At 46.5% G+C, this 14,554-nt stretch overlaps 9 non-coding genes and 1 pseudogene across 9 annotated transcripts; all 10 read left to right on the top strand.

The window, feature by feature from the left end:
- Positions 1–69: 69 nt before the first annotated feature.
- Positions 70–228, top strand: LOC142270450 (U2 spliceosomal RNA; annotated as a pseudogene).
- Positions 229–907: 679 nt separating this feature from the next.
- LOC142270442 (U2 spliceosomal RNA) lies at positions 908–1,105 on the top strand. Its single transcript, XR_012735741.1, has one exon. It is a non-coding gene; the product is annotated as a U2 spliceosomal RNA (small nuclear RNA).
- Positions 1,106–2,492: 1,387 nt separating this feature from the next.
- LOC142270409 (U2 spliceosomal RNA) lies at positions 2,493–2,683 on the top strand. The gene has a single exon (XR_012735712.1). It is a non-coding gene; the product is annotated as a U2 spliceosomal RNA (small nuclear RNA).
- Positions 2,684–4,070: 1,387 nt separating this feature from the next.
- LOC142270407 (U2 spliceosomal RNA) lies at positions 4,071–4,261 on the top strand. The gene has a single exon (XR_012735710.1). It is a non-coding gene; the product is annotated as a U2 spliceosomal RNA (small nuclear RNA).
- A 1,387-nt stretch (positions 4,262–5,648) lies between these two features.
- Positions 5,649–5,839, top strand: LOC142270406 (U2 spliceosomal RNA). The gene has a single exon (XR_012735709.1). It is a non-coding gene; the product is annotated as a U2 spliceosomal RNA (small nuclear RNA).
- A 1,387-nt stretch (positions 5,840–7,226) lies between these two features.
- LOC142270405 (U2 spliceosomal RNA) lies at positions 7,227–7,417 on the top strand. Its single transcript, XR_012735708.1, has one exon. It is a non-coding gene; the product is annotated as a U2 spliceosomal RNA (small nuclear RNA).
- A 1,388-nt stretch (positions 7,418–8,805) lies between these two features.
- Positions 8,806–8,996, top strand: LOC142270403 (U2 spliceosomal RNA). Its single transcript, XR_012735707.1, has one exon. It is a non-coding gene; the product is annotated as a U2 spliceosomal RNA (small nuclear RNA).
- A 1,387-nt stretch (positions 8,997–10,383) lies between these two features.
- LOC142270402 (U2 spliceosomal RNA) lies at positions 10,384–10,574 on the top strand. Its single transcript, XR_012735706.1, has one exon. It is a non-coding gene; the product is annotated as a U2 spliceosomal RNA (small nuclear RNA).
- Positions 10,575–11,961: 1,387 nt separating this feature from the next.
- LOC142270401 (U2 spliceosomal RNA) lies at positions 11,962–12,152 on the top strand. The gene has a single exon (XR_012735705.1). It is a non-coding gene; the product is annotated as a U2 spliceosomal RNA (small nuclear RNA).
- A 1,387-nt stretch (positions 12,153–13,539) lies between these two features.
- LOC142270400 (U2 spliceosomal RNA) lies at positions 13,540–13,730 on the top strand. The gene has a single exon (XR_012735704.1). It is a non-coding gene; the product is annotated as a U2 spliceosomal RNA (small nuclear RNA).
- Positions 13,731–14,554: the final 824 nt, after the last annotated feature.

The following is a 14,554-nucleotide window of genomic DNA, read 5'->3' as shown; positions in this document are numbered from 1 at the left end:
CGCTCTCTCTCCCTAAGATGTGTCCGGCATAGGCCAGGGTGCCACTCGAGGCCCAAACCAATTCTGGTTATCGCTTCTCGGCCTTTTGGCTAAGATCAAGTGTAGTATCTTTTTGGCTAAGATCAAGTGTAGTATCTGTGAGGCTCGGCAGATGCAATGCACACTGGAAGGTTGCGCTTGCTAGTACTCTTAATGTATAGTATATTCATCTAGAGGAAAACATGGCCCTACCAGGATCGAGGCTATTAGACTGAGTAAGTGTGGGGGCTATGGTGCAATGTGCCCCAGGACTGACGACCCTGGAGTGAGTCTGAGCTTGCTGGCTTGGGACCCCGGCGAGCCTTGGGCTCTGTAGCACACCGTACCTTGCCCTTTCATACTTTCTGAGCATATTGCTCTATCCCGGCCTTCTGGCTAGGAAGGAAAATTTTTATAATCATGGTCGGAGGTCCGTTCAGCTTTGGGCTGAGAAACCAACACCCGGTTGGAGGTCCGGGTCAGCTTCGGCTGAGAAACCAACACCCGGTTGGAGGTCTGGGTCAGCTTCGGCTGAGAAACCAACACCCGGTTGGAGGTCCGGGTCAGCTTCGGCTGAGAAACCAACACCCGGTTGGAGGTCCGGTTAGCCTTGGGCTGAGAAACCAACACCGGTTGACGGTCCGGGCAGTTTCGGCTGCGAAACCAACAACTAGTAGCTCTCTACTCCACTTGGGTAAGATGCCTGAGTGGACGCTGGGAGCAACGACAAGGCTCAACCAGGCTTCGGCTTGGGGGAGCACCGAAGATCCCTGACCCTTGCTGTGGCCTTCTGGCTCGGAGGGACGGGGTTGATTTTTGGGGACCCTCTCCTCACGGAGGGGTCCACACGAATCCTAGCCTTTGCACTGTTTTTGGTGTGACTTCGGTCATGCATTTTTTGCGGTGCTTTGGAAAGCTTCATTAAATCAAAAAATCTGTTCTTATCAGTTTAATATCTGATACGTCCCCTATCTGGGGACCATATATTAAATGGATTTTTAGAACAGGGAGATGGAAAAAGAGCTTGCTCTGTCCACTCCACGCATTGACCTGGTATTGCAGTACCTCCAGGAACGGTGCACCCCTTCTTAACCCAGTTTCCAAAAGCAGAACTCAATTCACCTGATTCATATTAGCCCGATTTAATGAATTGGAAGAAAGCATACGTCTTCATATGCACCTCAATTTGGCCCATTCACTTTTCACACTTCCTCCTTTTGTTTTTTATCTTTCACACTTTTGACTTTCTTTATTCATCCAAATAGCAAACTCATCACCACTCAACCTGACCAACTCGGCTATGTCCCCGTGCTGCAGTTCTCTGTCTTATCTAGATCATTTGCAATTGAATGGAATAGATCCCTTTTGGACAAAGTGGATTCACCTGCTGCTGCAGTGACCACAGGTGTGATAACATCTAGAATTGGCATCTGGTGCGATCTCTCCGCTTCCACTCCAAAGAAAGTTACCTGTTTATTCCTATCATGCATTGGTTTTTGGGGTTTTCTTTGAGTAATGATGATCTCTTTAGTAGTCTGTTGGCGCCCTCTCCTGGAGGAATAGTTTGCTTGCTCTTGGACATTCTAAAAGAGAGGTCATGATAGACATTGAGCTTCTGAGCTCAATTGGGGACAGTCATGGGTGATGAATGTTTGCAACCTACTGCGAAGCCTCATACCGCAATATAAGGAACGTCAAATACTAAGAAAGGGCGGCCTATGAAAGAATTACTACTTTCAATAAGTACACTTAAACGGCTAATTGGGAATAGAAAAACTGTAAAAAGCCCTCTGAGAAAGCCCCCCTCTAACCTTTGATAGTAAGCTTTTCTGTAGTCTGCCTGTTGATGTATTTTCCGTTTGAACTGTGCACAACATGAAGAGACGGAACACTGGCGGCTTGTCACAATGCCCCCCGATGACATCACAATAGCGCTGCTGCCTAGAAAACAAGCTGCGCAGAAGAAGTTGTTCTTTGGGTGGGAGGGTGGGCTAGTGGAAGGAGGGGGCAATCTCTTTTTTTCCCGGGTGGTAGGGGGATGACAGGAGAAGGGAAGTGGGTGGTGAGAAAGGTACAGAGGGCAGGGTTTGGGGGCTGGGAAGGAAAGGGAAAAGATTAGGGTTTGGGGATGATGAAAGGGCTTTCTACGGGTAAGGATGGCAAAGGGTGGCAGTGACGGAAAGTCAGGCAACCTGTCCTGTCCGTCTTTTTGTATCGTGAATTGGAAAGACTGCAAGGGGGAGGGGAGTTGCTTGCGCCCTAAAGGAGGAGTTATTCAGATTCATTGCAGTGGGCGGCGGCTGCAAAACGCACCATTCTTCTTGTTTTGGCTCTGCAAAGCAGCCTTTTCAAGGGTTGGCTTGGGTGACAAAATGTCTTGTGTAGGCGTGGGTTTGTCTCCCTCTCGCTCTCTCTCCCTAAGATGTGTCCGGCATAGGCCAGGGTGCCACTCGAGGCCCAAACCAATTCTGGTTATCGCTTCTCGGCCTTTTGGCTAAGATCAAGTGTAGTATCTGTTCTTATCAGTTTAATATCTGATACGTCCCCTATCTGGGGACCATATATTAAATGGATTTTTAGAACAGGGAGATGGAAAAAGAGCTTGCTCTGTCCACTCCACGCATTGACCTGGTATTGCAGTACCTCCAGGAACGGTGCACCCCTTCTTAACCCAGTTTCCAAAAGCAGAACTCAATTCACCTGATTCATATTAGCCCGATTTAATGAATTGGAAGAAAGCATACGTCTTCATATGCACCTCAATTTGGCCCATTCACTTTTCACACTTCCTCCTTTTGTTTTTTATCTTTCACACTTTTGACTTTCTTTATTCATCCAAATAGCAAACTCATCACCACTCAACCTGACCAACTCGGCTATGTCCCCGTGCTGCAGTTCTCTGTCTTATCTAGATCATTTGCAATTGAATGGAATAGATCCCTTTTGGACAAAGTGGATTCACCTGCTGCTGCAGTGACCACAGGTGTGATAACATCTAGAATTGGCATCTGGTGCGATCTCTCCGCTTCCACTCCAAAGAAAGTTACCTGTTTATTCCTATCATGCATTGGTTTTTGGGGTTTTCTTTGAGTAATGATGATCTCTTTAGTAGTCTGTTGGCGCCCTCTCCTGGAGGAATAGTTTGCTTGCTCTTGGACATTCTAAAAGAGAGGTCATGATAGACATTGAGCTTCTGAGCTCAATTGGGGACAGTCATGGGTGATGAATGTTTGCAACCTACTGCGAAGCCTCATACCGCAATATAAGGAACGTCAAATACTAAGAAAGGGCGGCCTATGAAAGAATTACTACTTTCAATAAGTACACTTAAACGGCTAATTGGGAATAGAAAAACTGTAAAAAGCCCTCTGAGAAAGCCCCCCTCTAACCTTTGATAGTAAGCTTTTCTGTAGTCTGCCTGTTGATGTATTTTCCGTTTGAACTGTGCACAACATGAAGAGACGGAACACTGGCGGCTTGTCACAATGCCCCCCGATGACATCACAATAGCGCTGCTGCCTAGAAAACAAGCTGCGCAGAAGAAGTTGTTCTTTGGGTGGGAGGGTGGGCTAGTGGAAGGAGGGGGCAATCTCTTTTTTTCCCGGGTGGTAGGGGGATGACAGGAGAAGGGAAGCGGGTGGTGAGAAAGGTACAGAGGGCAGGGTTTGGGGGCTGGGAAGGAAAGGGAAAAGATTAGGGTTTGGGGATGATGAAAGGGCTTTCTACGGGTAAGGATGGCAAAGGGTGGCAGTGACGGAAAGTCAGGCAACCTGTCCTGTCCGTCTTTTTGTATCGTGAATTGGAAAGACTGCAAGGGGGAGGGGAGTTGCTTGCGCCCTAAAGGAGGAGTTATTCAGATTCATTGCAGTGGGCGGCGGCTGCAAAACGCACCATTCTTCTTGTTTTGGCTCTGCAAAGCAGCCTTTTCAAGGGTTGGCTTGGGTGACAAAATGTCTTGTGTAGGCGTGGGTTTGTCTCCCTCTCGCTCTCTCTCCCTAAGATGTGTCCGGCATAGGCCAGGGTGCCACTCGAGGCCCAAACCAATTCTGGTTATCGCTTCTCGGCCTTTTGGCTAAGATCAAGTGTAGTATCTGTTCTTATCAGTTTAATATCTGATACGTCCCCTATCTGGGGACCATATATTAAATGGATTTTTAGAACAGGGAGATGGAAAAAGAGCTTGCTCTGTCCACTCCACGCATTGACCTGGTATTGCAGTACCTCCAGGAACGGTGCACCCCTTCTTAACCCAGTTTCCAAAAGCAGAACTCAATTCACCTGATTCATATTAGCCCGATTTAATGAATTGGAAGAAAGCATACGTCTTCATATGCACCTCAATTTGGCCCATTCACTTTTCACACTTCCTCCTTTTGTTTTTTATCTTTCACACTTTTGACTTTCTTTATTCATCCAAATAGCAAACTCATCACCACTCAACCTGACCAACTCGGCTATGTCCCCGTGCTGCAGTTCTCTGTCTTATCTAGATCATTTGCAATTGAATGGAATAGATCCCTTTTGGACAAAGTGGATTCACCTGCTGCTGCAGTGACCACAGGTGTGATAACATCTAGAATTGGCATCTGGTGCGATCTCTCCGCTTCCACTCCAAAGAAAGTTACCTGTTTATTCCTATCATGCATTGGTTTTTGGGGTTTTCTTTGAGTAATGATGATCTCTTTAGTAGTCTGTTGGCGCCCTCTCCTGGAGGAATAGTTTGCTTGCTCTTGGACATTCTAAAAGAGAGGTCATGATAGACATTGAGCTTCTGAGCTCAATTGGGGACAGTCATGGGTGATGAATGTTTGCAACCTACTGCGAAGCCTCATACCGCAATATAAGGAACGTCAAATACTAAGAAAGGGCGGCCTATGAAAGAATTACTACTTTCAATAAGTACACTTAAACGGCTAATTGGGAATAGAAAAACTGTAAAAAGCCCTCTGAGAAAGCCCCCCTCTAACCTTTGATAGTAAGCTTTTCTGTAGTCTGCCTGTTGATGTATTTTCCGTTTGAACTGTGCACAACATGAAGAGACGGAACACTGGCGGCTTGTCACAATGCCCCCCGATGACATCACAATAGCGCTGCTGCCTAGAAAACAAGCTGCGCAGAAGAAGTTGTTCTTTGGGTGGGAGGGTGGGCTAGTGGAAGGAGGGGGCAATCTCTTTTTTTCCCGGGTGGTAGGGGGATGACAGGAGAAGGGAAGCGGGTGGTGAGAAAGGTACAGAGGGCAGGGTTTGGGGGCTGGGAAGGAAAGGGAAAAGATTAGGGTTTGGGGATGATGAAAGGGCTTTCTACGGGTAAGGATGGCAAAGGGTGGCAGTGACGGAAAGTCAGGCAACCTGTCCTGTCCGTCTTTTTGTATCGTGAATTGGAAAGACTGCAAGGGGGAGGGGAGTTGCTTGCGCCCTAAAGGAGGAGTTATTCAGATTCATTGCAGTGGGCGGCGGCTGCAAAACGCACCATTCTTCTTGTTTTGGCTCTGCAAAGCAGCCTTTTCAAGGGTTGGCTTGGGTGACAAAATGTCTTGTGTAGGCGTGGGTTTGTCTCCCTCTCGCTCTCTCTCCCTAAGATGTGTCCGGCATAGGCCAGGGTGCCACTCGAGGCCCAAACCAATTCTGGTTATCGCTTCTCGGCCTTTTGGCTAAGATCAAGTGTAGTATCTGTTCTTATCAGTTTAATATCTGATACGTCCCCTATCTGGGGACCATATATTAAATGGATTTTTAGAACAGGGAGATGGAAAAAGAGCTTGCTCTGTCCACTCCACGCATTGACCTGGTATTGCAGTACCTCCAGGAACGGTGCACCCCTTCTTAACCCAGTTTCCAAAAGCAGAACTCAATTCACCTGATTCATATTAGCCCGATTTAATGAATTGGAAGAAAGCATACGTCTTCATATGCACCTCAATTTGGCCCATTCACTTTTCACACTTCCTCCTTTTGTTTTTTATCTTTCACACTTTTGACTTTCTTTATTCATCCAAATAGCAAACTCATCACCACTCAACCTGACCAACTCGGCTATGTCCCCGTGCTGCAGTTCTCTGTCTTATCTAGATCATTTGCAATTGAATGGAATAGATCCCTTTTGGACAAAGTGGATTCACCTGCTGCTGCAGTGACCACAGGTGTGATAACATCTAGAATTGGCATCTGGTGCGATCTCTCCGCTTCCACTCCAAAGAAAGTTACCTGTTTATTCCTATCATGCATTGGTTTTTGGGGTTTTCTTTGAGTAATGATGATCTCTTTAGTAGTCTGTTGGCGCCCTCTCCTGGAGGAATAGTTTGCTTGCTCTTGGACATTCTAAAAGAGAGGTCATGATAGACATTGAGCTTCTGAGCTCAATTGGGGACAGTCATGGGTGATGAATGTTTGCAACCTACTGCGAAGCCTCATACCGCAATATAAGGAACGTCAAATACTAAGAAAGGGCGGCCTATGAAAGAATTACTACTTTCAATAAGTACACTTAAACGGCTAATTGGGAATAGAAAAACTGTAAAAAGCCCTCTGAGAAAGCCCCCCTCTAACCTTTGATAGTAAGCTTTTCTGTAGTCTGCCTGTTGATGTATTTTCCGTTTGAACTGTGCACAACATGAAGAGACGGAACACTGGCGGCTTGTCACAATGCCCCCCGATGACATCACAATAGCGCTGCTGCCTAGAAAACAAGCTGCGCAGAAGAAGTTGTTCTTTGGGTGGGAGGGTGGGCTAGTGGAAGGAGGGGGCAATCTCTTTTTTTCCCGGGTGGTAGGGGGATGACAGGAGAAGGGAAGCGGGTGGTGAGAAAGGTACAGAGGGCAGGGTTTGGGGGCTGGGAAGGAAAGGGAAAAGATTAGGGTTTGGGGATGATGAAAGGGCTTTCTACGGGTAAGGATGGCAAAGGGTGGCAGTGACGGAAAGTCAGGCAACCTGTCCTGTCCGTCTTTTTGTATCGTGAATTGGAAAGACTGCAAGGGGGAGGGGAGTTGCTTGCGCCCTAAAGGAGGAGTTATTCAGATTCATTGCAGTGGGCGGCGGCTGCAAAACGCACCATTCTTCTTGTTTTGGCTCTGCAAAGCAGCCTTTTCAAGGGTTGGCTTGGGTGACAAAATGTCTTGTGTAGGCGTGGGTTTGTCTCCCTCTCGCTCTCTCTCCCTAAGATGTGTCCGGCATAGGCCAGGGTGCCACTCGAGGCCCAAACCAATTCTGGTTATCGCTTCTCGGCCTTTTGGCTAAGATCAAGTGTAGTATCTGTTCTTATCAGTTTAATATCTGATACGTCCCCTATCTGGGGACCATATATTAAATGGATTTTTAGAACAGGGAGATGGAAAAAGAGCTTGCTCTGTCCACTCCACGCATTGACCTGGTATTGCAGTACCTCCAGGAACGGTGCACCCCTTCTTAACCCAGTTTCCAAAAGCAGAACTCAATTCACCTGATTCATATTAGCCCGATTTAATGAATTGGAAGAAAGCATACGTCTTCATATGCACCTCAATTTGGCCCATTCACTTTTCACACTTCCTCCTTTTGTTTTTTATCTTTCACACTTTTGACTTTCTTTATTCATCCAAATAGCAAACTCATCACCACTCAACCTGACCAACTCGGCTATGTCCCCGTGCTGCAGTTCTCTGTCTTATCTAGATCATTTGCAATTGAATGGAATAGATCCCTTTTGGACAAAGTGGATTCACCTGCTGCTGCAGTGACCACAGGTGTGATAACATCTAGAATTGGCATCTGGTGCGATCTCTCCGCTTCCACTCCAAAGAAAGTTACCTGTTTATTCCTATCATGCATTGGTTTTTGGGGTTTTCTTTGAGTAATGATGATCTCTTTAGTAGTCTGTTGGCGCCCTCTCCTGGAGGAATAGTTTGCTTGCTCTTGGACATTCTAAAAGAGAGGTCATGATAGACATTGAGCTTCTGAGCTCAATTGGGGACAGTCATGGGTGATGAATGTTTGCAACCTACTGCGAAGCCTCATACCGCAATATAAGGAACGTCAAATACTAAGAAAGGGCGGCCTATGAAAGAATTACTACTTTCAATAAGTACACTTAAACGGCTAATTGGGAATAGAAAAACTGTAAAAAGCCCTCTGAGAAAGCCCCCCTCTAACCTTTGATAGTAAGCTTTTCTGTAGTCTGCCTGTTGATGTATTTTCCGTTTGAACTGTGCACAACATGAAGAGACGGAACACTGGCGGCTTGTCACAATGCCCCCCGATGACATCACAATAGCGCTGCTGCCTAGAAAACAAGCTGCGCAGAAGAAGTTGTTCTTTGGGTGGGAGGGTGGGCTAGTGGAAGGAGGGGGCAATCTCTTTTTTTCCCGGGTGGTAGGGGGATGACAGGAGAAGGGAAGCGGGTGGTGAGAAAGGTACAGAGGGCAGGGTTTGGGGGCTGGGAAGGAAAGGGAAAAGATTAGGGTTTGGGGATGATGAAAGGGCTTTCTACGGGTAAGGATGGCAAAGGGTGGCGAGTGACGGAAAGTCAGGCAACCTGTCCTGTCCGTCTTTTTGTATCGTGAATTGGAAAGACTGCAAGGGGGAGGGGAGTTGCTTGCGCCCTAAAGGAGGAGTTATTCAGATTCATTGCAGTGGGCGGCGGCTGCAAAACGCACCATTCTTCTTGTTTTGGCTCTGCAAAGCAGCCTTTTCAAGGGTTGGCTTGGGTGACAAAATGTCTTGTGTAGGCGTGGGTTTGTCTCCCTCTCGCTCTCTCTCCCTAAGATGTGTCCGGCATAGGCCAGGGTGCCACTCGAGGCCCAAACCAATTCTGGTTATCGCTTCTCGGCCTTTTGGCTAAGATCAAGTGTAGTATCTGTTCTTATCAGTTTAATATCTGATACGTCCCCTATCTGGGGACCATATATTAAATGGATTTTTAGAACAGGGAGATGGAAAAAGAGCTTGCTCTGTCCACTCCACGCATTGACCTGGTATTGCAGTACCTCCAGGAACGGTGCACCCCTTCTTAACCCAGTTTCCAAAAGCAGAACTCAATTCACCTGATTCATATTAGCCCGATTTAATGAATTGGAAGAAAGCATACGTCTTCATATGCACCTCAATTTGGCCCATTCACTTTTCACACTTCCTCCTTTTGTTTTTTATCTTTCACACTTTTGACTTTCTTTATTCATCCAAATAGCAAACTCATCACCACTCAACCTGACCAACTCGGCTATGTCCCCGTGCTGCAGTTCTCTGTCTTATCTAGATCATTTGCAATTGAATGGAATAGATCCCTTTTGGACAAAGTGGATTCACCTGCTGCTGCAGTGACCACAGGTGTGATAACATCTAGAATTGGCATCTGGTGCGATCTCTCCGCTTCCACTCCAAAGAAAGTTACCTGTTTATTCCTATCATGCATTGGTTTTTGGGGTTTTCTTTGAGTAATGATGATCTCTTTAGTAGTCTGTTGGCGCCCTCTCCTGGAGGAATAGTTTGCTTGCTCTTGGACATTCTAAAAGAGAGGTCATGATAGACATTGAGCTTCTGAGCTCAATTGGGGACAGTCATGGGTGATGAATGTTTGCAACCTACTGCGAAGCCTCATACCGCAATATAAGGAACGTCAAATACTAAGAAAGGGCGGCCTATGAAAGAATTACTACTTTCAATAAGTACACTTAAACGGCTAATTGGGAATAGAAAAACTGTAAAAAGCCCTCTGAGAAAGCCCCCCTCTAACCTTTGATAGTAAGCTTTTCTGTAGTCTGCCTGTTGATGTATTTTCCGTTTGAACTGTGCACAACATGAAGAGACGGAACACTGGCGGCTTGTCACAATGCCCCCCGATGACATCACAATAGCGCTGCTGCCTAGAAAACAAGCTGCGCAGAAGAAGTTGTTCTTTGGGTGGGAGGGTGGGCTAGTGGAAGGAGGGGGCAATCTCTTTTTTTCCCGGGTGGTAGGGGGATGACAGGAGAAGGGAAGCGGGTGGTGAGAAAGGTACAGAGGGCAGGGTTTGGGGGCTGGGAAGGAAAGGGAAAAGATTAGGGTTTGGGGATGATGAAAGGGCTTTCTACGGGTAAGGATGGCAAAGGGTGGCAGTGACGGAAAGTCAGGCAACCTGTCCTGTCCGTCTTTTTGTATCGTGAATTGGAAAGACTGCAAGGGGGAGGGGAGTTGCTTGCGCCCTAAAGGAGGAGTTATTCAGATTCATTGCAGTGGGCGGCGGCTGCAAAACGCACCATTCTTCTTGTTTTGGCTCTGCAAAGCAGCCTTTTCAAGGGTTGGCTTGGGTGACAAAATGTCTTGTGTAGGCGTGGGTTTGTCTCCCTCTCGCTCTCTCTCCCTAAGATGTGTCCGGCATAGGCCAGGGTGCCACTCGAGGCCCAAACCAATTCTGGTTATCGCTTCTCGGCCTTTTGGCTAAGATCAAGTGTAGTATCTGTTCTTATCAGTTTAATATCTGATACGTCCCCTATCTGGGGACCATATATTAAATGGATTTTTAGAACAGGGAGATGGAAAAAGAGCTTGCTCTGTCCACTCCACGCATTGACCTGGTATTGCAGTACCTCCAGGAACGGTGCACCCCTTCTTAACCCAGTTTCCAAAAGCAGAACTCAATTCACCTGATTCATATTAGCCCGATTTAATGAATTGGAAGAAAGCATACGTCTTCATATGCACCTCAATTTGGCCCATTCACTTTTCACACTTCCTCCTTTTGTTTTTTATCTTTCACACTTTTGACTTTCTTTATTCATCCAAATAGCAAACTCATCACCACTCAACCTGACCAACTCGGCTATGTCCCCGTGCTGCAGTTCTCTGTCTTATCTAGATCATTTGCAATTGAATGGAATAGATCCCTTTTGGACAAAGTGGATTCACCTGCTGCTGCAGTGACCACAGGTGTGATAACATCTAGAATTGGCATCTGGTGCGATCTCTCCGCTTCCACTCCAAAGAAAGTTACCTGTTTATTCCTATCATGCATTGGTTTTTGGGGTTTTCTTTGAGTAATGATGATCTCTTTAGTAGTCTGTTGGCGCCCTCTCCTGGAGGAATAGTTTGCTTGCTCTTGGACATTCTAAAAGAGAGGTCATGATAGACATTGAGCTTCTGAGCTCAATTGGGGACAGTCATGGGTGATGAATGTTTGCAACCTACTGCGAAGCCTCATACCGCAATATAAGGAACGTCAAATACTAAGAAAGGGCGGCCTATGAAAGAATTACTACTTTCAATAAGTACACTTAAACGGCTAATTGGGAATAGAAAAACTGTAAAAAGCCCTCTGAGAAAGCCCCCCTCTAACCTTTGATAGTAAGCTTTTCTGTAGTCTGCCTGTTGATGTATTTTCCGTTTGAACTGTGCACAACATGAAGAGACGGAACACTGGCGGCTTGTCACAATGCCCCCCGATGACATCACAATAGCGCTGCTGCCTAGAAAACAAGCTGCGCAGAAGAAGTTGTTCTTTGGGTGGGAGGGTGGGCTAGTGGAAGGAGGGGGCAATCTCTTTTTTTCCCGGGTGGTAGGGGGATGACAGGAGAAGGGAAGCGGGTGGTGAGAAAGGTACAGAGGGCAGGGTTTGGGGGCTGGGAAGGAAAGGGAAAAGATTAGGGTTTGGGGATGATGAAAGGGCTTTCTACGGGTAAGGATGGCAAAGGGTGGCAGTGACGGAAAGTCAGGCAACCTGTCCTGTCCGTCTTTTTGTATCGTGAATTGGAAAGACTGCAAGGGGGAGGGGAGTTGCTTGCGCCCTAAAGGAGGAGTTATTCAGATTCATTGCAGTGGGCGGCGGCTGCAAAACGCACCATTCTTCTTGTTTTGGCTCTGCAAAGCAGCCTTTTCAAGGGTTGGCTTGGGTGACAAAATGTCTTGTGTAGGCGTGGGTTTGTCTCCCTCTCGCTCTCTCTCCCTAAGATGTGTCCGGCATAGGCCAGGGTGCCACTCGAGGCCCAAACCAATTCTGGTTATCGCTTCTCGGCCTTTTGGCTAAGATCAAGTGTAGTATCTGTTCTTATCAGTTTAATATCTGATACGTCCCCTATCTGGGGACCATATATTAAATGGATTTTTAGAACAGGGAGATGGAAAAAGAGCTTGCTCTGTCCACTCCACGCATTGACCTGGTATTGCAGTACCTCCAGGAACGGTGCACCCCTTCTTAACCCAGTTTCCAAAAGCAGAACTCAATTCACCTGATTCATATTAGCCCGATTTAATGAATTGGAAGAAAGCATACGTCTTCATATGCACCTCAATTTGGCCCATTCACTTTTCACACTTCCTCCTTTTGTTTTTTATCTTTCACACTTTTGACTTTCTTTATTCATCCAAATAGCAAACTCATCACCACTCAACCTGACCAACTCGGCTATGTCCCCGTGCTGCAGTTCTCTGTCTTATCTAGATCATTTGCAATTGAATGGAATAGATCCCTTTTGGACAAAGTGGATTCACCTGCTGCTGCAGTGACCACAGGTGTGATAACATCTAGAATTGGCATCTGGTGCGATCTCTCCGCTTCCACTCCAAAGAAAGTTACCTGTTTATTCCTATCATGCATTGGTTTTTGGGGTTTTCTTTGAGTAATGATGATCTCTTTAGTAGTCTGTTGGCGCCCTCTCCTGGAGGAATAGTTTGCTTGCTCTTGGACATTCTAAAAGAGAGGTCATGATAGACATTGAGCTTCTGAGCTCAATTGGGGACAGTCATGGGTGATGAATGTTTGCAACCTACTGCGAAGCCTCATACCGCAATATAAGGAACGTCAAATACTAAGAAAGGGCGGCCTATGAAAGAATTACTACTTTCAATAAGTACACTTAAACGGCTAATTGGGAATAGAAAAACTGTAAAAAGCCCTCTGAGAAAGCCCCCCTCTAACCTTTGATAGTAAGCTTTTCTGTAGTCTGCCTGTTGATGTATTTTCCGTTTGAACTGTGCACAACATGAAGAGACGGAACACTGGCGGCTTGTCACAATGCCCCCCGATGACATCACAATAGCGCTGCTGCCTAGAAAACAAGCTGCGCAGAAGAAGTTGTTCTTTGGGTGGGAGGGTGGGCTAGTGGAAGGAGGGGGCAATCTCTTTTTTTCCCGGGTGGTAGGGGGATGACAGGAGAAGGGAAGCGGGTGGTGAGAAAGGTACAGAGGGCAGGGTTTGGGGGCTGGGAAGGAAAGGGAAAAGATTAGGGTTTGGGGATGATGAAAGGGCTTTCTACGGGTAAGGATGGCAAAGGGTGGCAGTGACGGAAAGTCAGGCAACCTGTCCTGTCCGTCTTTTTGTATCGTGAATTGGAAAGACTGCAAGGGGGAGGGGAGTTGCTTGCGCCCTAAAGGAGGAGTTATTCAGATTCATTGCAGTGGGCGGCGGCTGCAAAACGCACCATTCTTCTTGTTTTGGCTCTGCAAAGCAGCCTTTTCAAGGGTTGGCTTGGGTGACAAAATGTCTTGTGTAGGCGTGGGTTTGTCTCCCTCTCGCTCTCTCTCCCTAAGATGTGTCCGGCATAGGCCAGGGTGCCACTCGAGGCCCAAACCAATTCTGGTTATCGCTTCTCGGCCTTTTGGCTAAGATCAAGTGTAGTATCTGTTCTTATCAGTTTAATATCTGATACGTCCCCTATCTGGGGACCATATATTAAATGGATTTTTAGAACAGGGAGATGGAAAAAGAGCTTGCTCTGTCCACTCCACGCATTGACCTGGTATTGCAGTACCTCCAGGAACGGTGCACCCCTTCTTAACCCAGTTTCCAAAAGCAGAACTCAATTCACCTGATTCATATTAGCCCGATTTAATGAATTGGAAGAAAGCATACGTCTTCATATGCACCTCAATTTGGCCCATTCACTTTTCACACTTCCTCCTTTTGTTTTTTATCTTTCACACTTTTGACTTTCTTTATTCATCCAAATAGCAAACTCATCACCACTCAACCTGACCAACTCGGCTATGTCCCCGTGCTGCAGTTCTCTGTCTTATCTAGATCATTTGCAATTGAATGGAATAGATCCCTTTTGGACAAAGTGGATTCACCTGCTGCTGCAGTGACCACAGGTGTGATAACATCTAGAATTGGCATCTGGTGCGATCTCTCCGCTTCCACTCCAAAGAAAGTTACCTGTTTATTCCTATCATGCATTGGTTTTTGGGGTTTTCTTTGAGTAATGATGATCTCTTTAGTAGTCTGTTGGCGCCCTCTCCTGGAGGAATAGTTTGCTTGCTCTTGGACATTCTAAAAGAGAGGTCATGATAGACATTGAGCTTCTGAGCTCAATTGGGGACAGTCATGGGTGATGAATGTTTGCAACCTACTGCGAAGCCTCATACCGCAATATAAGGAACGTCAAATACTAAGAAAGGGCGGCCTATGAAAGAATTACTACTTTCAATAAGTACACTTAAACGGCTAATTGGGAATAGAAAAACTGTAAAAAGCCCTCTGAGAAAGCCCCCCTCTAACCTTTGATAGTAAGCTTTTCTGTAGTCTGCCTGTTGATGTATTTTCCGTTTGAACTGTGCACAACATGAAGAGACGGAACACTGGCGGCTTGTCACAATGC

Source organism: Anomaloglossus baeobatrachus, unplaced genomic scaffold, assembly GCF_048569485.1.
Source record: "Anomaloglossus baeobatrachus isolate aAnoBae1 unplaced genomic scaffold, aAnoBae1.hap1 Scaffold_3270, whole genome shotgun sequence".
NCBI lineage: Eukaryota > Metazoa > Chordata > Amphibia > Anura > Aromobatidae > Anomaloglossus > Anomaloglossus baeobatrachus.
Note: the sequence above shows the minus strand (reverse complement) of the source record. Positions and strands in the feature narration are given on the sequence as shown.